The sequence below is a fragment of the Phasianus colchicus genome, chromosome 15 (assembly GCF_987193195.1).
Source record: "Phasianus colchicus chromosome 15, bPhaCol1.hap1.1, whole genome shotgun sequence".
NCBI classification, from domain to species: domain Eukaryota; kingdom Metazoa; phylum Chordata; class Aves; order Galliformes; family Phasianidae; genus Phasianus; species Phasianus colchicus.
Window position 1 is genome coordinate 3,236,002 of NC_143450.1, and position 18,763 is coordinate 3,254,764.

Consider the following 18,763-nt stretch of genomic DNA (forward strand, 5'->3'; position numbering starts at 1 on the left):
CTGAGGGCTGGTCACTGGGGTCTGGGCTGCTCTCCAGGGTGGTTCCATCAAGTGTTGTCTCCATCCTAGGTACCAAGCCATAGGGCTGAGCTCTGTAACAGTGCAACAGCCCCTAGCACTCTGATAATATCAGGGCCTGCTGACAGCATTCAGAAGACAGAGCAGGAGTTGATGCCTCCTGTTGTGCCTGGGCAGCAGTCAGTGAGCCAAGAGAGCAGTAAGCAGCTTTGAGGGCAGGTAAGCACCAGCTGCAGTGGGTGGTTGGATTTCAGAGCTGCTCCTGCTTTTGGGTAGGAGACTGGGAGGTGATGGGTGGCTTTGGGTCCTTGTTGGTGTCTCAGACAGAGCTGTGTCAGCCCCAAAACTCATGGGATGCTTTCTTGCTTCATATCCCACCTTGTCCTGCATTGAGGAAAATCTGAGTGCTGGTGGGGACTTTGACTGGCCGGGTTCTGCCAGGTGTTCCCAGAGGCGAGGAGATGTGCTGTTGTCTTGTGTTGCACTGAACCCCTTTGAGGGCTCATTGTAGGAGGTGCCAACATAACTTACCCAGTAGCACCTCCCCAGATCTTAATAGGTGCATCCCCTACACGCTGGGCTCTGTCCTTGAGCCTTTCTGCAGTTGCATGGAGGGAGGCGGGAGGTGGCAGCGTCCTGGGGAGGTGTTTGCTCATCCTGACACCTTTATTTGCATGGAGGCATTTGGGGCTTTTTGTTGTTGGCTGACTTATTGTGTGAGTTCTCAAAGCTGTGATACTGAATTATAAATTGAGACACTGTATCTATGAAAGATTGCTCTTTGACTATAGGCAGCATTATCGAATATGGCAGTCACAATAAATGCGTGCTATAAAGCCTAGCTAAATATGCTCTGCAATCCAAGATGTGCAAATCAAGCAAGGAGAAAAATAACTGTAATATTTTTTTTCCAAACAATTCCAGAACCTTGGGTGATGATTTTGTTTAGCTTTATGTGTTGGCTCCTTGGCGAAACGCTCTGGCAGCAGATAATGAAATGACCTACTTCTGCTGTCTTTGCTCATGACAACACATAAATTAAGAATTATGCCCCTTCAAATTAAACTTATTGTTTTTATGGAAGCAGGAGCTCAGAGCAGGGCTGTGTGCTGGGGGCAGGAGCTGGTGCTGCCCATCCCCTGGGGCTGAGTGTGGAGGATGCTGTGCCCATCAGCTCTGTCTCCCAGGGACCTCTTGGGGTTTCAGGACCTAGCAGTGCTGCTTAGCCATGGCTTAAGTAAAGCTCTGGGTTTAAGCTAAATGCTGACTTGAAGGATCCTGTAAACTGGTATCACTTAGAGCAAATATCCAGGGAGACCCTCCCTCTCAATGGGGATTGCTGTGCCTCTGCCTGCATGTGGTGTGTAATGCATTGTAATACTTTCTGTCCAGGTAACAGCAAAAGGATGCTTGCTTTAACTGAATTTTAGCTGGGGAGCACAGTTTGCAGCCTGTGGGGCTGGGACTTGGGGTGGGGGTCTCCGAGCTGTGATGGAGGCACTATTGAACCAGAGGTTATTTGTTAAAATGACATCTGTGCGTGGCTGCTGCTGACTTGGAGCAGAGAAGCCGGTCAGGACAAGGTTGTTTAATAATGCTGTGTAATTTCCTGAGGATGCTGAGGGCTGGGAAGAAGGAGCGAGGTCTGGGAGAGCTGGGACGGCTCCTGCCTTCCCCAAACACATTCAGTAGCCTGTGTGGTCCCTTACGAAACCAAGTGCTGTATTTCCATAAGCAGAAGGCTAAATATAGAGCTCGCTGTGCTCTGTTTCTGCACCCTGGGGGCACTTTCCACATGTGCCTGTCTGTGCTGGGGCTGTGAGAGAGCGCGGGGACATGGGGACACCTGGAGCAGGATGGGCCCATTGGCTGGGGATGGTGCTGAGCTCCTCCCACACGGGCTGCAGCTGTTCTCCATGCTGATGCCACCACTGAAAATGTCTTATTTAGGGCAGATTTTATTTTCCGAAGCAGACTGAGGCTCAGTCTGAGCTGCTTGGTGCCTCTCGTTTGGAGAGGTGTGCTGGTAGGCTGATCGAAGGTGCTCCAGCCTTATGGCTTGATTTTCTTTTCCCTTTTCATGGCAGATTGATTTTCCTGCCAATGTGCTCTCCCCCAATGAAGTTCCCATCAGTGCTAAGTTCAGGCCCTGCTTTGTTCTAATTATTGCTCTCTCCACACAAAGTGAGTGAGGCAAATTCTGTGGTCTATTTTAAGGTGTAAGGGAGATGATAGCCTTGCACAGCTGGGGAGGCTGTGGGGAGTGTTGACTCAAAGCAGCATCTTCCCTCCTACAGGATGAAAGCATGAGCAGCTGTTTGCTGGGAAGCCCCTGGGAATGTGATGCCCACCTGACATGGAGCTGTCTCCCCCCTGGGGTCTTGGATAAAGCCAGGACCTGCATGCTGCCCAGAGGCTGTGCAGAGAGGGGCTGGCCTGCTCCAGGGTCACTCCTTTCCCAGGCTGCAGAGTAGGATTTCAGCCTTGTGCTGCCCTGGTTATCACCAACTCCCCCAGAGATCTCTTTGCTCTTGCCAGATAGCCAGTGCTCAAAGCCTCCCATAATAACATTATGCAGTAGTAATGCAAACTCAGCCACCCAAACTCCAGGTGAGATCCTTGCAGGCTGTGCTTGGAGCCATGTCTCAACCAATAGAAGTGCACCCCTTCCTCCTTCCAAACTAAACTACAGAGCTGACCCTGTAAGCCACTCCAGCTCCATGCCCACCTGAGCATAACTCCTCGTGGGAGGGCAGCAGGCGGGCTGTGGTGCTGTCATTGTGGCATTGCCTTACCCACCAGTGAATGGGTGTTGCTTTGGGGAAGACAATGTAAGAGATATTGGTAAATCCTGTTGTGAAGGTGGGAGCCAGGTGCAGTGTGGAAGCAGTGATGACTTGTGCAGCTGGGGAACAATGCTGCTGTGGGTGGGAGGCTCAGTGCTGGAGCTCCATACTGCTCTGCAGGTGTAGGAGACTGGGGCTGGGAGATAGAGCTGTGAGAGATGAAAGTGCCCTGAAACCAGAGCAGCCCATGTGTGCCTGGAAAGAAGTCCCGGAGTTTGGCCAGACCTTAATCCTGTCCTGTCACTTGGTACCACTGAAAAGAGCCTGGTGCCAACCACTTGACCCCTGCCTTTTGTTAAGGATTGATTGGATCCCCTCTCAGCCCCAGCTGAGCTGGAGCATGTGGAGTTGGATCTCAGCTCAGCTCAGTGCCATTTTTCAGTTGAAATGCCGTCTTACTCTGAACATCCAAATGTAGACAAAAAGGCAATTTGGAGATGGCATTTTTACCAACTACCTCAAAATGTCCTAAAATAATCCACCAGGAACACGGGAAGGCTCAGCCTGGAAGGAGCACTGGAGATCCTCTATGCCACCCCTAAGCAAAGCCAACCTGAGCTGGATTTACCTCTGAATTTATGCTGCTTTTTTTTTTTTTTTTTTTTTTTTTTTTTTTACATCTTTGAGCACAAACCTGATTATTTTCTACTTGAAGCAACCCCCAAAACCCGATTTCCATCAAAAAAAGTTTTAAAAGTTTAAAACTGGCAAACAGTTGAAAAGATGGGTGCGGAAATAAGTACTTCAACATCAAACATTTGCTGGCCTATTCTGGATCCCTTTTAGGTACACCTGTCCAACCTGGGGATGCCCTGCATGGGCTGTGCCTTGTCCCTGCCCCTTGCAGAGCTGCTGCCATGAGCACAAAAGGCTGAGCTGAAACCTCAGAGCAGTGAGTGTGGAAGAGGCACCTTTAAAGGCAGTTACCGGTGTGTGCATAAAACCATCTCTGTTTTATTACTCCCATTTTGTTTTTCTTCCTGTTACTAATCTCATTATGCTTAGGAGTGTAAATTTAGGTTGGCACAAATCTGTATTGCTAAAATATTTTACCTTAAGTTCTTCGAAGCTCTCTCCATCTGTGAGGATAATGCTAAGTATTAATTAACCAGCTAATCCTATGCAGCGCTTGCGAAACATAAAACACTGTGCGGAAGCAGGTCCAAAGCATGATTCTGACCTCATAACAAACTTTGGGGAGAATGATTCAGACACTGTCTGTGCTCAGACAGCGACTCCTTGCTGCTCTGTGAGCTGCTGATTGGTGTCCCAAACCCACAGCCATGGCTGACCCAGTGCTGAGCCTTTGGGTGGCACCATCTCTGCAGGACGTGGAGGCAGAATGAGCATTTTGGTGTGAGTTTTGCTTATGTTCTGAATTATTGAACCAGGTGGTAAATGCCTCTTGTGATGGCGTGTGGCAACTGACCTCTGCTCCTGCACCCATGGCTGCAGTGACAGGGCCAGCAGTGATCCCAGGGCAGGCTTGGCCACAGCTCTCCAGTTTGGAGAGGAGTTATAAAGTCAGAGCCCAGCTTAGAGAAACCTCTTTTGCTGTGGGCTGCGTGGGTGTCCCATGGCTGTAGGACCCTGGCTGTGAGATGAGGACAGCACCTGGGCCTGGCCCTTTGTTTGGGGGCACTGGGCTCCCCCTGAGGGGATGCAACCTTTTGTACTGGAGTGATTCAGAGTTCACATAATGTCACTAGAATCAGGATCTGGAATGCAATTTCTAATTAAGTGTTGCTCTGATATTTCAAATTTTCTCCCAGCTTCACAATATTCTGATAATTGCAGCCTCACTCCCACCCCTCTGGCTTTAATTCGCAGCCCATCACAATGCTGGTTAGAAGAATCAATCTTTAAGGTCATTATCTTGAGCTTTTTCCCAATATGTTCTCCTGTAGTTTGACCGAATCGTTGTGTTCTTCCTTCAGATCTATGTTTTTCCCCCTCTGTGGCTGCTGGAGACAAATGACCCTTGGGTGAGGAACCATCCCCATGGCTGAGCACTCCTGGCTCTGCAGGGCACAGAGCGAAAATGTGCCCCCAAAGCATTGATCACTGCAGACTCTGATTACAGCACACTTCTCACTGTGGCTGATGGGGCTCTGTGTATATTTGAGCAGTGCACTGACAGCTCTGGGTGTTATCTGCTGCTTTGCTTTGTCCCACAGAGCATCCTCCGTGCTGCAGGTGGGGATGAGACCACAGTCACACTGATGAGAAGCTTGTGTGGCATGTGGCCTCTTATTGGAGGTACAGGGAAAGGAGGAAAACCAATTTAGAGACCTTAAGAATGAAGTCTCAAGTGAAGTATTTACTTTAACACTACTCCTTATCCCTGTTCCTCTTAGGCAAAGAGCTTTTACAGCCTTGTTTGGCTGCTGTCTGGATGGCAGTAAGGACAGCAATAACTGTCTTTTGAGGGGCAGAAAGGAAAAAAATGAGCCAATATATGCTACAGAAACTGCTGCTGTTCTTCTTGGGGCTTAATGCTGTTTCCTGAGGCTGAAGACCAGAACCTGTGCAGCTCTGGGGCAGCTGCTGGCCCTGCTGTGCTCTCACTGCCCTGCAGATCCCACACAGCACAGCACGCTGCTGCCTGCCCTGTCTCAACCCAGTGCTTGCTGGCACTATGTTAAAAGATTCTATTTTCTCCTGTGCAGAGGTTTTCCTTCTCCAGCCATTCTGGCTTGTTCTCTGCACCCTTGCCCTGCTGTCCCACAATTAACAGCTGTTTCCCTCTACTTGCAGCCTGGTGCTTTCATTGCCAGCTCCTGGTGTGCTGGAGGTGTCTGCAGTTCTCCCAGTGATGCCTTCTCCTATTTCCAATTTTTGCTGCCTATTTTTATTTCCTTTTATCTCAAATCCTTTTTTTCCCACCCAGAAATGATCCCGCCAGAGGGCGATTCTGTCGGTAATATTGCTTTTGCATTTTAGACTTTTCAAGGACTAATGAACTTTATTAGATTATAATGAACTTATTACTCAGCGCTGCTGACCTGCTTTCTAAAGAAGTTGAATTATTATTTGGAACAGGCCTGTTGAGGGACGGCTTTTTTCTTTTTGCAGTGCAGCGTTGGGCTCATTAACTCTTTGGATTTCACTTTGTTATTTGACTTTGGTTATCTGAAGATCATAGAATGGCCCAGGTTGGATGGGACCTCAAGGATCGTGGATCTCCAACATCCCTGCCACAGGCAGGGCCACCAACCTCATTTAATACCAGCCCAGGCTGCCCAGGACCCCGCTCGACCTGGCCTTGCACACCTCCAGGGATGGGGCATCACAGCCTCTGTGGGCAGCTGTTCCAGCACCTCACCACTCTCACAGTGAAGAAAGATAAGATCCACTGGAACACAGCAGCTCTGTGCTCTGGGGAGTATGGGCTGCAAGGATGTAGAAATCCAGCCTCTGGGAGATGTACCAAAGCTGCTGGCTCCCATCTCTGCCTTCCAAGGCATTGCTGTGTCTTGGCACCATGGGAGGCTCTTGGGGACACTGAGAAATGTTCCCTGGCCAAGTACTGAAAGTCTTGAAGCTGAGGTGTGGGCTCAGGAGGTGCTGGAGGTGTTCATGGTACAATCTCTTGTGCTTTGCTCCTCTGGAAGAGGGATTGATCAGCTTGGAGGAGAGGAGCTCAGGGGAAATCTTACAGCTGCCTGGAAGGAGGTTGTGGTGAGGGGGGTCTGCCTCTGCTCCCAGGTAACAGAATGAGAGGTGATGGCCTCAAGGTGTGACAGGGAGGTTCAGGTTGGATATTAGGAAACTTTCTCTGAAAGTGGTGATGCAGTGGCACAGCTGCTCAGGGAGGTGGTGGGGTCACCATCCCTGCAGGTGTTCAAGAGTTGTGGAGATGTGGCACTGAGGTGTTTGGTGGGGCTGGGCATTGTGTTGGTGTCTGCTCACTGCCTGCTGAGCCCTGTGCTCAGCTCTGTGTGAGCAGCAGGGGATGGCAGCAATGTGAGTGCATGAGCCAGGTGCTGGCAGGACAGTGCTCATCTTTGTGATGCGCTTTGTTGGTCCAGAGGGAAGGGGGCAAGGGGAAGGGGCCTGGTTGAGCTGGCTGTCCCCATATCCAACTGCAGCCCTACTGAGCAGCCAGATGGGAAGGGCTGTGACAGCAGGAGGTGTGGAGAGAGGAAACATGGACAGAAAAGAACCACCAATTCCTTTCTATTGCTTCACTTCCACCTGCGCAAGTCATTGGAGAAGAGGCAGGGAATGATGGATTTGTGCCCCAGAAATTCCATTTCTAGAAGAGTTTTGCTACTGGAGGGAGGGGCTGAAGGGGTTGGGTGTTCCAGAAGTCCCAGAATGAGCTGGGACTTCTCAGCACTTGTGCAGAGTGAAGCTGGAGCTGGACGCACCTTGTGGAGTGGGATGGTGTCTGAGCCAGTGGCACGGGGATGTCGGTAGGTGAGCAGTGGGGCGGGGATGCAGGGCAGGAGGGCAGAGGCTAGCACTGCTGGGTGTGCATTTGTGGATGAATATTGCTGGCAATTATGATAATGGCCGGGATACCCAAACCTGACATCTTCCTTGTGGATGATGAATAAGCTGTCTGACTCCTGTACATTTTTTATTCAGAACCTCAATGCCAGCTAATCCGGCGCTCCTGTGCTAAATGCTAATGAGGAGCGTGCTGCCTGCCGCCCATACTGAGCAGGGAGGCAACTCTTGGGATCAAGAGGGTTAAGTATTGAAATTGTCTCGTACATTAAATAATTAGTAGACAAACAGATTGACTTCTCGAGCCATCACCAGCCCCATCTGTTTCCTGTGTGCTTGCTCTCCCTTTGCTGACGGATAATTGGGCAGAGCTGCACTGCGTTCCTCACCCCACGCGTGGGCACGGGGCAAGGAGAAGTGAGGCTGCCCCATGGCCAGTGGGGAGCAGCCAAACCCCACACGGGTGGTGATGGAGCGGTGTAGATGCTATTTGCCCATCCATGCACACAGCACTGCCGCCGGACCCCTTCCAGCTGGAAGAGAAACCGAGGGCAGGGGCCCAGGAGGAATAATTCCACTGCGCTTCAGCCCAGCTCACAACAAAACAGCACGGAGCACAGGCTGCGGGCCGGCCGGGGGGAATGCTTTGAAAGGCCATTTGCTGCACAGAGATGTTTCTGTAAATGGTCCAGATGGGGGCTTGAAAGCTTTTATTCCTTTATTTCCTTTTCGGTGCTGATGCTCGAAGGTTTCCTGTAATTGCTTCCCTGTTTTTACTGCTCTGCGGCTTTCCTGAAATATTTTTTGTTTTAATTACAATATTGATTTAGATACAGTGCTAAAAAGACCCCTGAAAAAAGTTAATGAAAAGCAATTACCAAGGAGTGCTTTAATGGAAAGGAGCTGCGTGGGAGCCAGCCTTGTCCTTGTGGATGTCGGTACGGGTGGGCCCTGGGAAGGGGCACATGGGTTAATGTGTGGGCAGGGCTCTGCCCTCCATCAGGCAGTGGGGAGGGGAAGTTGTGCCCACACCTCTTGGCAAACCACGTGCAGGTGCCCAAACCTTGCTCAGCCTGAGTACGGGGCGATGCGAGGCACCCTACTGCCCTCCCCATCAGCACAGCCCTGGTGGCACCAAGCTGTGCTCCTTGCTCTGCTCTGCTCTCCCCTGCTGGATGCCACAGGGCGACCTTTTGTGCCGTGTTCTGATTTTTTCTTTTTTTGTAGAAGGGCTCTCCCATAAGGCTGTTACCATGACAGATCGCTGCTCAGCGGCGTGAGTGTGACGTGGGCTGTGGAAGAAAGGAGGCATTGAGAGGCACTGAATGTTATCTTGTCAAGGTAATAAAAGAGATGAACCTTAGGCGTGCCATGGAGAAGTTGACTTTTTTCTAAAATATGACATATTGCTGGGAAAACTCTATTAAGAATTTTTAAAGGTGAAAACCCTTCATCCAGTGGACTCCTGAGGAGGGTTCTTTGGCATAGGATATATAAAGAAAGGCTTTGCCCTCAGATATTCCAGCATGAAAGGGAAGTCCTATGAATACTCACATGATTAATGAGACAGAGGACTCATAAATATGCCGGAAAATCCACAATGGCTGGAGATGAAATAGATGCCTTGTTGAGATGCAAATATAGGGATCCTACAAGGTGGTGCTCACAGCCTGGAAAATACCATGCCAGGGTTTGCACAGACCTTCCTGGGATGTGCAGCAGCAGGCAATATGCTGAAATATATCCTCTGGTATAGCCTTTGCTTTTTCCCATTGCATTCACTCCCATCATTGCAATGGGATTGTATGTGGGTCCATCTGGTTCCATCCTGCAGTACTCTGGAGGATGCTGAGTACATGATTGTGGTGTTGGGCACGTTTACTGGGTGCTGCAGGCTGGGTGCCACCTCTGGATCCGAGGTGGTGTAGGAAGGAGCACAATTCCACGTCTCCATGCTGGTCGTGGGGATGTCATGCTCACAGTGTGTTCTTGCAGGGTCAGCACAGGGGGATCTGCTGTGTCCATTCCTTCTCAGCTCCCTGCCCTGCAGATCTGGCACTGTAGGATCACGGAATGGCATGGGCTGGGGGGGATATCAAAGGTGATCTATTTCCATCCCCTTGCCACAGAGGTGGAGAGGGGTTCCAACCATTAAATAAGGCACCAGCTCAGGGTTGTCCAGGGCCCCATCCAGCCTGTCCCTGAGTACTTTCAGGGATGGGAAGCCTACAGCTTCTCTGGGCAGCCTGTGTTGGAACCTTAGCACCTTTTCATTGGAAAAAAAAATTTCCCCTGATATCTACTTGAAGTCTCCTCTCCTGGTCTGCTGCCAACCATGGTTCAGTGTGGGTCTGAAGCACAGCTATGGGCTGGGGTGCTTGGTACTGGCAATGTGGCAATGCTTCCCATCCATACCCCAGCAACAGGACCTCAGCCACATGTAGGGATGACTGCTGGGGACAGAGCCATCTGTGCCAACCCCAGATTGCTGCTCCATGGAGAACACCTGGCTCAAGGTGTGGGTGGCTGTAGCTGGGGGAGCCCATGGCAGTGGGGGACTTCCTATACTCAGTACCACAGCATCCCTGCAGTGGGAATGCTCAGCACCACCAGGGGTTGGGATGCACTAGTGCTGTCATCTGTTACCTGAGCCATCGTCATGGAAACGAGGAGCTGGTGATAAGCAACAGGAAGCATCCCAAAAAGCAGCCTGCCATGGCTGTGCTGGGAGATGAGTCAAGGTGATGCTGGTGCTTGATGCAAAATTGTGCTGAGCTCAATGCACTGAGGATGTGCAGGGATGGAAAGAGCACAAACAGCCCACCCTGCATGGCTCCTGGGTAGAGATTGGGGATCACCTTGTCACATCTAGCCTGGGATCATGCTGGGAAAGGAACTTGGGGTAATTTGGGCCACAGTGTTCACCAGCAGAGGCTGTGAGAGAATGGCATAGCAATTTCCCCATACAATCCAGCCCAAACCCAGCCCCTGGGTCATCTTCAGCCTAATTATGGACTGGGGAAATGCCTGTATCCACACAGGTCCTCTGAGCAGGTTTGGGGTGGAGAGGTGCCTTTGGTGTAGGGCCTGGGGGGGTGAAGGGGAGGGCATCTCAGACCACTCTATGTGTGCTGAAGAAATTTTAAGATTGGATGCTTTTTTACATGATGTGGTCTTGTTCCTGAAATATTAATCATCGGAAATACAAGCGGCTGGTGGTGATGCTCAGCACTCTCCTGCTCCCACCCACTGAGCTCCATCCCCACGTCCCTCCTGGGCTCTGGATGACGGATGGTTCTCCTCCTCACTCCCTCTCACTGATTCCTCTCTTTTTGCTAGGTACAGTTGTCAGCAGCAATGCCAACTCTTCCCCTATGAATACCAGTGCATCATCAGCCCTGCATGGAGTGTTTCAGCTCAGCAGCACTGTGTGTGTCCCCAGGCATTGGCAGCTGGTACTGAAGGTGGTGGCCCCAGGCTGGCAGCAGTGAGTGCTGCTTTTCCATGCACAAAATGCAATCAGCATCCAGCTGCTATTACCAGCACTGCTCATTATTGATGATGGCAGCTATCACACCTCTATGTGATGTGGACAGCATCTCTCAGCCCTGCCCTGAGCCCAGTGCTGGCTCGTCCCCATCCAGGTGCCTCCAAGCATCCCCCAGAGCTGCTTTGGGGTTAGACCTGTGTCCTTATAACTTGCAAACACCACTGTGCAGCCTTCTGGAGCTCTGAGATGCACAGGTCCTGTTTTGCACAGTGCACTGAAAGGGAAGTAATGGATGTCTCCAGCTTAATGGTCTAAAAGTCTGTCTTGTGCAGAAAACCCATCGTCCCCAAATCCATTTTCATTTATAACATCATGAGCAGTTCTACTGGCAGCGGTTTTTCCTTCATGTATTTATTTATTGGAAGGAGAAATTCCCCATCCTAATATAATGCTCTTGCTTGGATTGAGTGGCTGAAATTTGGAGTTCTGAAGCTCCAGCCCTCTGCTCAGCATCTCCCCATGTCCTGCGGGAATGGAGCATCTCAATGGGTAAAGGCAGAAAGGCAAAGCAGCTGCCAGAAAACAGAAAGAAGCAGAGCTCACCAACCAAACCCAGAGCACCTTTGGTATGAGCTGTGCTGAAAATCCAAGAGGAGCCCCGTGTTGACCCAAAGGATGAGCTGATACCGACCAGGTCCCAGCTGGCCCTGCCCATGTGGTGGTGGTGGTTGGTGCGGTGCTGCTGGAGGAGCAGGGCATTTGTCATCGTGTCGGTGATGACAAATGGCTCTGCTGAGTAGAGAAATGGGTTATTGATTTGTAAGCGGAAGTGTGGGTGAGATGGTGCCTGCTGTGTCCACTGCTCCCAGCAGCACTGGGGACATGAAGGAAGAGATGCAGGCAGCCCCACTGTGCTGCAACCACCCCCCAGCAGAGTCCTCTGCGCTCCTTCCACCCCAGCCAGGCTCCAACAGAGCACTGTCAGAGCTCGGTGCAATGCATACAGCTGCTGCATGGAACCTGAGCCCTCTGCTAAGAGCTGGGGGTGTGAGAACCCACATCCATAATATGCCTTACATTGGGGGCTGCAGCTCCCATGGTCTTCTCCTTGGAAAGCAGCCTGTTGTCCTTTCCTTTTTTTTTTTTTTTTTCTTCTATGTTTAGCTGCTGTTGCTTTACCCCCATCACACCTTAAACAGCCCAAGTGCAATTAATCACCGTTTGCTTCTCTGTGTTTGCATGGGATTCCTGATTCACAGTAAATCCTGTGGGGGAAGAGATGCAATTATGAAAGAAATGCCTATTAAAAGGAACTATATTTGCCATAAAAAATGTCAGGACAATCATCCTGTAGCTGTTTGCAGCATTGCCAGCTGCAGTATACAATCCTGGCACTCTAGCCAGGCTGTGGGGAGTTGAATAGGAGCAGGATGGGGCAGCACACAGCTGGAAACCAGAGGAGGGATCAATGATTTGCTGTCAAGTGAAAGGATGGATTGAGCGACTTTCTGCAGGAATCTGCCCTTGGTCTAATAGGAGTCAGTGTTTTCCCTAACGATCTGAATGATGGAATATTCACTGCTACGTCCGCAGAGAGTTGAGATGGGAATAAGTGCTGCAGTTGCAGAGAAGGAGACTTCTCGTGGCCTGGCAGGAAGGACAGCTTGTGCTGGGTGCTCTGCTGGGGGCCGTGGGGGCTCTGCCATTGAGTCACAGAATCATAAATGTTGGAAAGATCTCTAAGACCAGTGAGTCCAACCTCCAGTCCATCCCCACCTGCCAAGCATGTCCCTCAGTGCCATATTTATGCACTTCTTGAATGCTGCTGGGGGTGGTGACTCCACTGCGGGGCAGCCCGTGCTGGTGCATGACCATTGGAAGGGAAGAAGAAGAGTTTGGAGAAATTTCTCTGGAGGGATGGAGCTCACTTAGTGAGGCAGGGCCGGCCCTCAGATTCTTCCATCCTCAACTTCTGTGAGTCTGCGTTGTTCCAACAGCAGCATTTCATCTGCTCTGACTTCTAGGGAAAAGCATCTTACAACCTTGGAAGCAAATCCCGGTGCCTTTATCTCAAATGCTTGGGAGGCATTAACCCAGCTCTCCCAACGTGGGGCAGGAAGGGGGGAGCCTGCAAACTCAGCCAGAGCGGGCTCGGCTTTGAGCAGCCTGAGTGCCACGGAAAAACATCGGGTTTCTAAACACACGAAGTCGGAGCGATGTTACTGGTATGAAATGCGAATAAATAAATAAAAAAAATTCCATCCATTCCTCTGGCAAAGACAGCTGGGCATTTGGAGTGGCGGTGTTTGAAATGCAAAATGTACCTCATTGGAGAGTTGTTTGATGCCATTCATCTTCCGCCGCTTGTTTGCGGTGCGCGGCGGTAAACCACGCTTTGTGAAAGCGCTCCGGCTGGCTCGGAGCTAAGGAAGAGCGAAGGATGCTAATATCAGACGTTTCAATCCCCACTGCAGCCTGCATTGCTCAGAGCAAGATGACTTGCAAACATCTAACACAAATGAGGAAGATGAATCGTATTCAAGGTCAGGCTCTATGCCAGGAAACTGATAGAGGCAAAAGCGGTTAATTGCTTTAGATTCCAACAGCCCCCAAACGTGCCCTGCGTGCAGACATCCCTGCCTCGCGCTGCCATGGACCTCGCCACCCAAACCGGCAAATAAAAGAGGAAATGGAGGTGCTTGTCGTGATTTTTAATGTCAAAATTAGATTCACTGTTGCCTTATGGTCTCTGTAATTACCAGACATCGCTCATCGTTTTTCTCAGCTCAAGGGATACTCTGTTATTGACCTCACTGGGAAGATATAAATACATTACTGAATGGAAATATCACCATTACCGTTGTGGGAAGGTCTGCACCGTGGCTCAGAGGACCCTGAAATCTTTATCTCAGTGTACCTACAGCAGAGAACACCTGATACTGTTGGTGTGATAGCAAACCAAGAGCTTTTAGAGGAGAAAAACCTATTACTGATTATTAAAGAGAGCTGCAACAGCGAACCGTGAGCTGCCGGAGGAGACAAACAGATAAAAATCGATCAGCACAGCCCTCGATGGAGGTGCTGGGGGCATAGCAGCCTCTTGGTCCCAGGATGATGAGGCCACCAAGGTGCTCAGGAGTGCAGCAGGGCAGCAGGGCCATGGAGTCATGGGGTTTCCCAGGATGTGATGAGCACCAAAGGCAAGAGGAGGCTGGCAAGCTGCTCCTATGGAGCTGTGCGTGGCGGTGGGATGCTTTCATGAAGCTGTGCATTGAGCATTATGGTGGTAGGATGGTCTTATGGAGGTATACATGGAGCATCATGGTGGTAGGATACTCTTACGTAGTGACTCACAGGGTATGGTGGTGGGATGCTCTTCTGATGCCATGCATGGAACATTATGGACACCCCCCAGTGTAAGGGCCCAGCCCAGAGTCCAGCTGTGCAGGGGGATCACCGCAGACCGTGTTTGCAACCCCAGGCAGGGATGCCCATCTATCAGCTCCCCACTGGTGGCAGCCCTGGGGATGCCCGAGTCCCACACCCCCCAAGATGTCCCAGTGAAGCACTGCATGCCACGGGGGGCTGTCCCATGCCCACACCAAGCTCCCAGGAGCTGGGAACATCTCTGAGCCTTCAGGTAGGGGATCAGCTGTCCTTGTCCACAGCAGTCAAATGCTTTGCTTTCTGGCTCCTTGGGCAGCCTCTGAGTAAATAGCAGTGCTCAGCAGGGAGACCTTCTTCCAGGCATCCACATTCCTCTCTGAATGAGGGATCATGGACCACTGGGGCTCCCGAGGCCGCCATCCCCATCAGCCCCTCTTGTCCCTGCCCTGCTTCCCTCTCAGTGAGCATGGTCAGAGCTCGTGGACCTGGGGAGGTTTCTCTGCTTTCCCTTCTGCACAGAACCCCCCCGTGTTTATTTACTCGAACTCAGAGCTGTTGGAGAGAATTGCTGCGAAAGAGAGAAGCGGGCCCTCAACTTGGGAGAGCTGAGAAGCCCACGGGATGTCTGAGGGATGGAGGGGTGAGCAACCATCCCATGCAGCTCTGGGCCGTGTTCTGCTCCCAGCTGGGCCCCTCCAGCCCTAACTGGGATGCAGAGCATTGTGTGTCCTTGGAGGGAGCACCGCTGTGCCAGTGCCTGCACGGCATGGCGCCCGGCCCTGCTGTAAATGTCACGCCAGTGTCTGTAAGTGCCCTAACATATTGGAGATCAGCGGCAAGGGGAGGGAAGATGACCTTTTGCATTTTGCCCAGAGCAGGCGAGGGTAATGCAATTATAATTCCATGTAATTCATCTCCTGACACTGCCATGGCTCAGAGCAGTGCAGAGAAACGTGGGACCCTGAATGTGGCTTCCGGGCATGTCCCAGCTGGGGCAGCATCCCTGAGCCCTGCGGTGCTCATCTGTGCCCAGCACTGCGCTGGGTGCAGCTGGAGCTGTGGCACAGCAGCCCAGGGCACAGCACAACACACACACAGCAGCTGTTTGGCACCGAGCTGCAATTTGTCTCTCTGCTGCGGGGCTGTCCTGTGCATTTGTAGCTGCCCCAGCACAAAGCATCCTCCTGGCAGAGGGTGTGAGGGGCTGTGACCCCCCAATGCTGGTGCTGGAGAGCTGCATCTGCTTGGCATTGTTTTTCATTGTTAACTGATGGCATTCAGCTGGCCGGGGATTTTATCCCCCATAAATCCTCCAGGAACCCCAAACAGCAGAGTCAATCTTGGTAAGATGTGTGACAATGGAACCTCATTTTGCTGCAAGTTTGGTCTGTGGGTGCATCACTCCCAGTGCCTACCAGCCTCTCCCAGCACTAAATAGGAATCACACAACGTTTAAAGGTATTTTGCTGCTGAGTGGTGAAACAGAAACCAGTAGAGAGGAAATGGTTTGGTTAATAGGAGCGGTGTGGAGGAGTGCGCTGTGCCAGGCACCGCTGGCATCTGGAGGCTATGTGCTCCTGATTTTGGATAAATTAACCTCGGGTTTGTGTGACTGGCGGAGTTCTGGGTGACGTGAAGCTCAGAGCTGAAATCTCATGTAGGCCATCGAGGCGAGGATTTGCTCAGCCCCTGCTGCAGTCAGCCTGGAGGACACAGCGGGGACATGGCCTGGGGACCACATCACTGCATGCACTGTGCGCCGTGTCTGCAAAGCACAGAAAAATGGCTCCGTGCAGGAGAGCCAAGGAAGCTCCTCCATCAGCGCCGGGTGATGTGGGCTCAGTCAATGAGAGCAATCTCCTGAACGCCAGCCCCCAATCCATCTCTTCGTGCAGCCCTTCGTGCTTCCCACGGATCCTTCACAGTACTCATCTCAAAGGTGCCAGGAAATACATCTTCTCCTTTTAAAAACTGCCCCATCCTTGGGCAGAGGAAACAGAGATGGCTGTTTTCCATGCACGAGGATGTGTCAGCCCTCTGCCCAGGTGGGAGGCAATGGATGCGAGGACGGATGCTGATGGACCTGGTAGGCAGAAGGTTGTTTCCAACCCCAATGATTCTGTTCTCAGTGTTTGACTCCCAATGTCAGGACAGCCCTGACTCACAGCTCTCTCCTCCTTGCAAATCTGTGTCAAATCCCAATGCTTATATCTGGATTTGTTGGCTTCTTTTGGAGCAGCATGAAGGGAAAAGCAGAAGTTAAAACAATACAGCACCTCCCAAGTATGGATTGGATGTAGTAACTACCTTCTTATTTTATAACAGAAAAAAATGTGTCCTGCTTATTTTGGAAGCATGGATTTTTCTATGTGAAGAATGGGAAGGCGTTTCTCCAGTCGATGCCATTTAATTACACCACAAAGCATTAAGGAGCAGAGCTGAACCCCCTGCTTCCCGCAGCCCTCTGTTGAGGACAGGACCTGTCTGTACCATCGCTGCCCCACAGGCCCCTCTTCCCTTGTCCCTGTGGGCAGGATGGAACCCCCAGCTCAGGCTGCCCATGGCCTTGGGCACCTGCAGTGCCAGAGCCCCTCTGCCCTCATGTTTTCTTCTCCATCTGTAGTGGTCCCCAGGACCACCTGCATGGCCAAGCCATGCCCACCTGGCAGTGCAGAACACCAAAGGGCGCTCGCAGAGAGGCAGAACATTTACATTCACAGCTCTGCCAGAGGTTGGGGATTTATCTCCGTCCTGGGAGGGAGCCTTATTAGTGGCTTTTGGGTACACGCTCCTGAATAATGAGGACAATCCTGTCTGGGGAAGATAAATCCCAGTATAATGATGCCATTGTCTTTCCTTATTGTAACTCTCTGTCAGCACCTCATTTAACTGCTGTTTTACCCAAAGATTTTGACAGCCTGCTTTAGCACAGGAAGGATAACACAATGCTTCTTAATTGCCACCAAACCTAAAATTAACGCTGGGCTAATGAGCGTGCGCCCAGCCCATGGGGGCCAAGGGGCCGAGCATGGAGGGCTTCTGGCTGCCAGAAACACAGACATCACCCAACGCATGCACACCGAGGAGGAGGAGCAGCAGGGAGAGGGGAGGAAGAACCGGAGGGCACAGGGCATGCACGGTGCCCACTGTCCTCGGGATGCAGCAGCAGCCACCGCAGCTCACGGCAGCTCCCTCCCCGTGATGTGATGCTCTGTGGGTGCTGTAAGAATGAGCTCGGTTATGCCCTGGAAAAGAGAAAACTCATTTATTTATGAGGCTGTTTGATTTCCTTGTGATGCCTCATCTAGCAGCCCCTCTCCATTAGAAACCCTCTCAAGCTATGCTAGAGAAAGCCATATCTTATTATTTAAATTAATAAAGCAGCTGCAAATTTTTACTTCATTTTTAAAATATGGCTATAGAAAATATCCTTCCATGGACCATTTTTCCCGTAGTTTTCTTCTGGAATATTCCTAATTATGGCCATTATTAATTTTAACGACTCACCCGTCATCAATTCTACAGTCATTTGTAAGTGTCCTGCCGCTGACTTTAAGAAAAAAAATGCAAAGCAGCTCCCTCCCCCGGCTGCCTCCTTAATGAAACCTGGGATTACTTAAGGAATTGGCACTTGGCCCCAGCGATGCAGAATTGCCCGGTCCTTGGTCAGAGCCGGCCCTGTCCACCCGCTGATGGATGGCATCATTCAGAGCTTTTATAGGCACAGTGAAAGAGGCCAATCTGTCCGCGCTGATAAATCTAAATCTTGTATCATATTTCATAGCCCTACCAGACGGCGGTGGGAAGCCAACGTGATGCTGCGGCGTCCCGGGGAAACGGCTCCTCTGGGGCAGCACCGGCGTCCTTGGGTGAGCTGCAGAATGGGGAGGGAGCAGGGCAAGGTCGGGGTGGGAGCTGGGAGGAGCCACGAGGTCACCTCTCTGTCCTCTGCACCAGGACGACATCTCTAATGGAAGAGCTCCCAGCTGCACACGGGCACCAGGCAGCACGGGAGCCCTTCTGTTGGATAAGCCACTCTTGGTGTCCCTGGGGCTGCTGTGCCCAGGAGTGGGGGCTCACCAGGGTCCTGGTCCCTATAGCATGCAATGAGAACCATTGCTCCGAATGGTACCCAACAGGCAGAGTGATGCTGCTGTTCTCCTGGTGCCATGAAACCAGGGGCTGGAGGCTAGCGGGTGCCTCCCTGGCAACTTTGGGTACACCTGCATTCAGTGCCCTGGTTGGAGAGCCTAGGTTGGGGCTATTACCAGTGTGTGCTGGCAATACAGCTAACCCCTCCCAGCACCCCATGCAGCAGCTGTGCATCCATCCTCCTTACAACCCCTGGTATATTTCCTCTGGCAGGGCTTCATCTGCAAGAGTTATCCAGGCTGGCCAAGGGCAGCATGGAGAGGGCTCAGAAACTCTAACTCTGTTCCCAGCAACCAACAGACTGGCTTGAAATCTGTGGCAGTGCTGAAATACGGTTTATTTTTGAGCGTTTTATTTCTGCTCTTAATTTCCACTGTGCTTGGGAGGAGGGGAGAATACTAAAAGCATTCAATCT

The 18,763-nt window shown here is 51.4% G+C and overlaps 1 long non-coding RNA gene across 1 annotated transcript; it reads left to right on the forward strand.

Annotated features, from left to right (window-relative positions):
• On the forward strand, nucleotides 1-12,368 carry LOC116231964 (uncharacterized). The gene is made up of 3 exons (XR_004167570.2): nucleotides 1-237; nucleotides 8,547-8,660; nucleotides 10,659-12,368. It is a non-coding gene; the product is annotated as an uncharacterized LOC116231964 (long non-coding RNA).
• The last annotated feature ends 6,395 nt before the right edge of the window (nucleotides 12,369-18,763 follow it).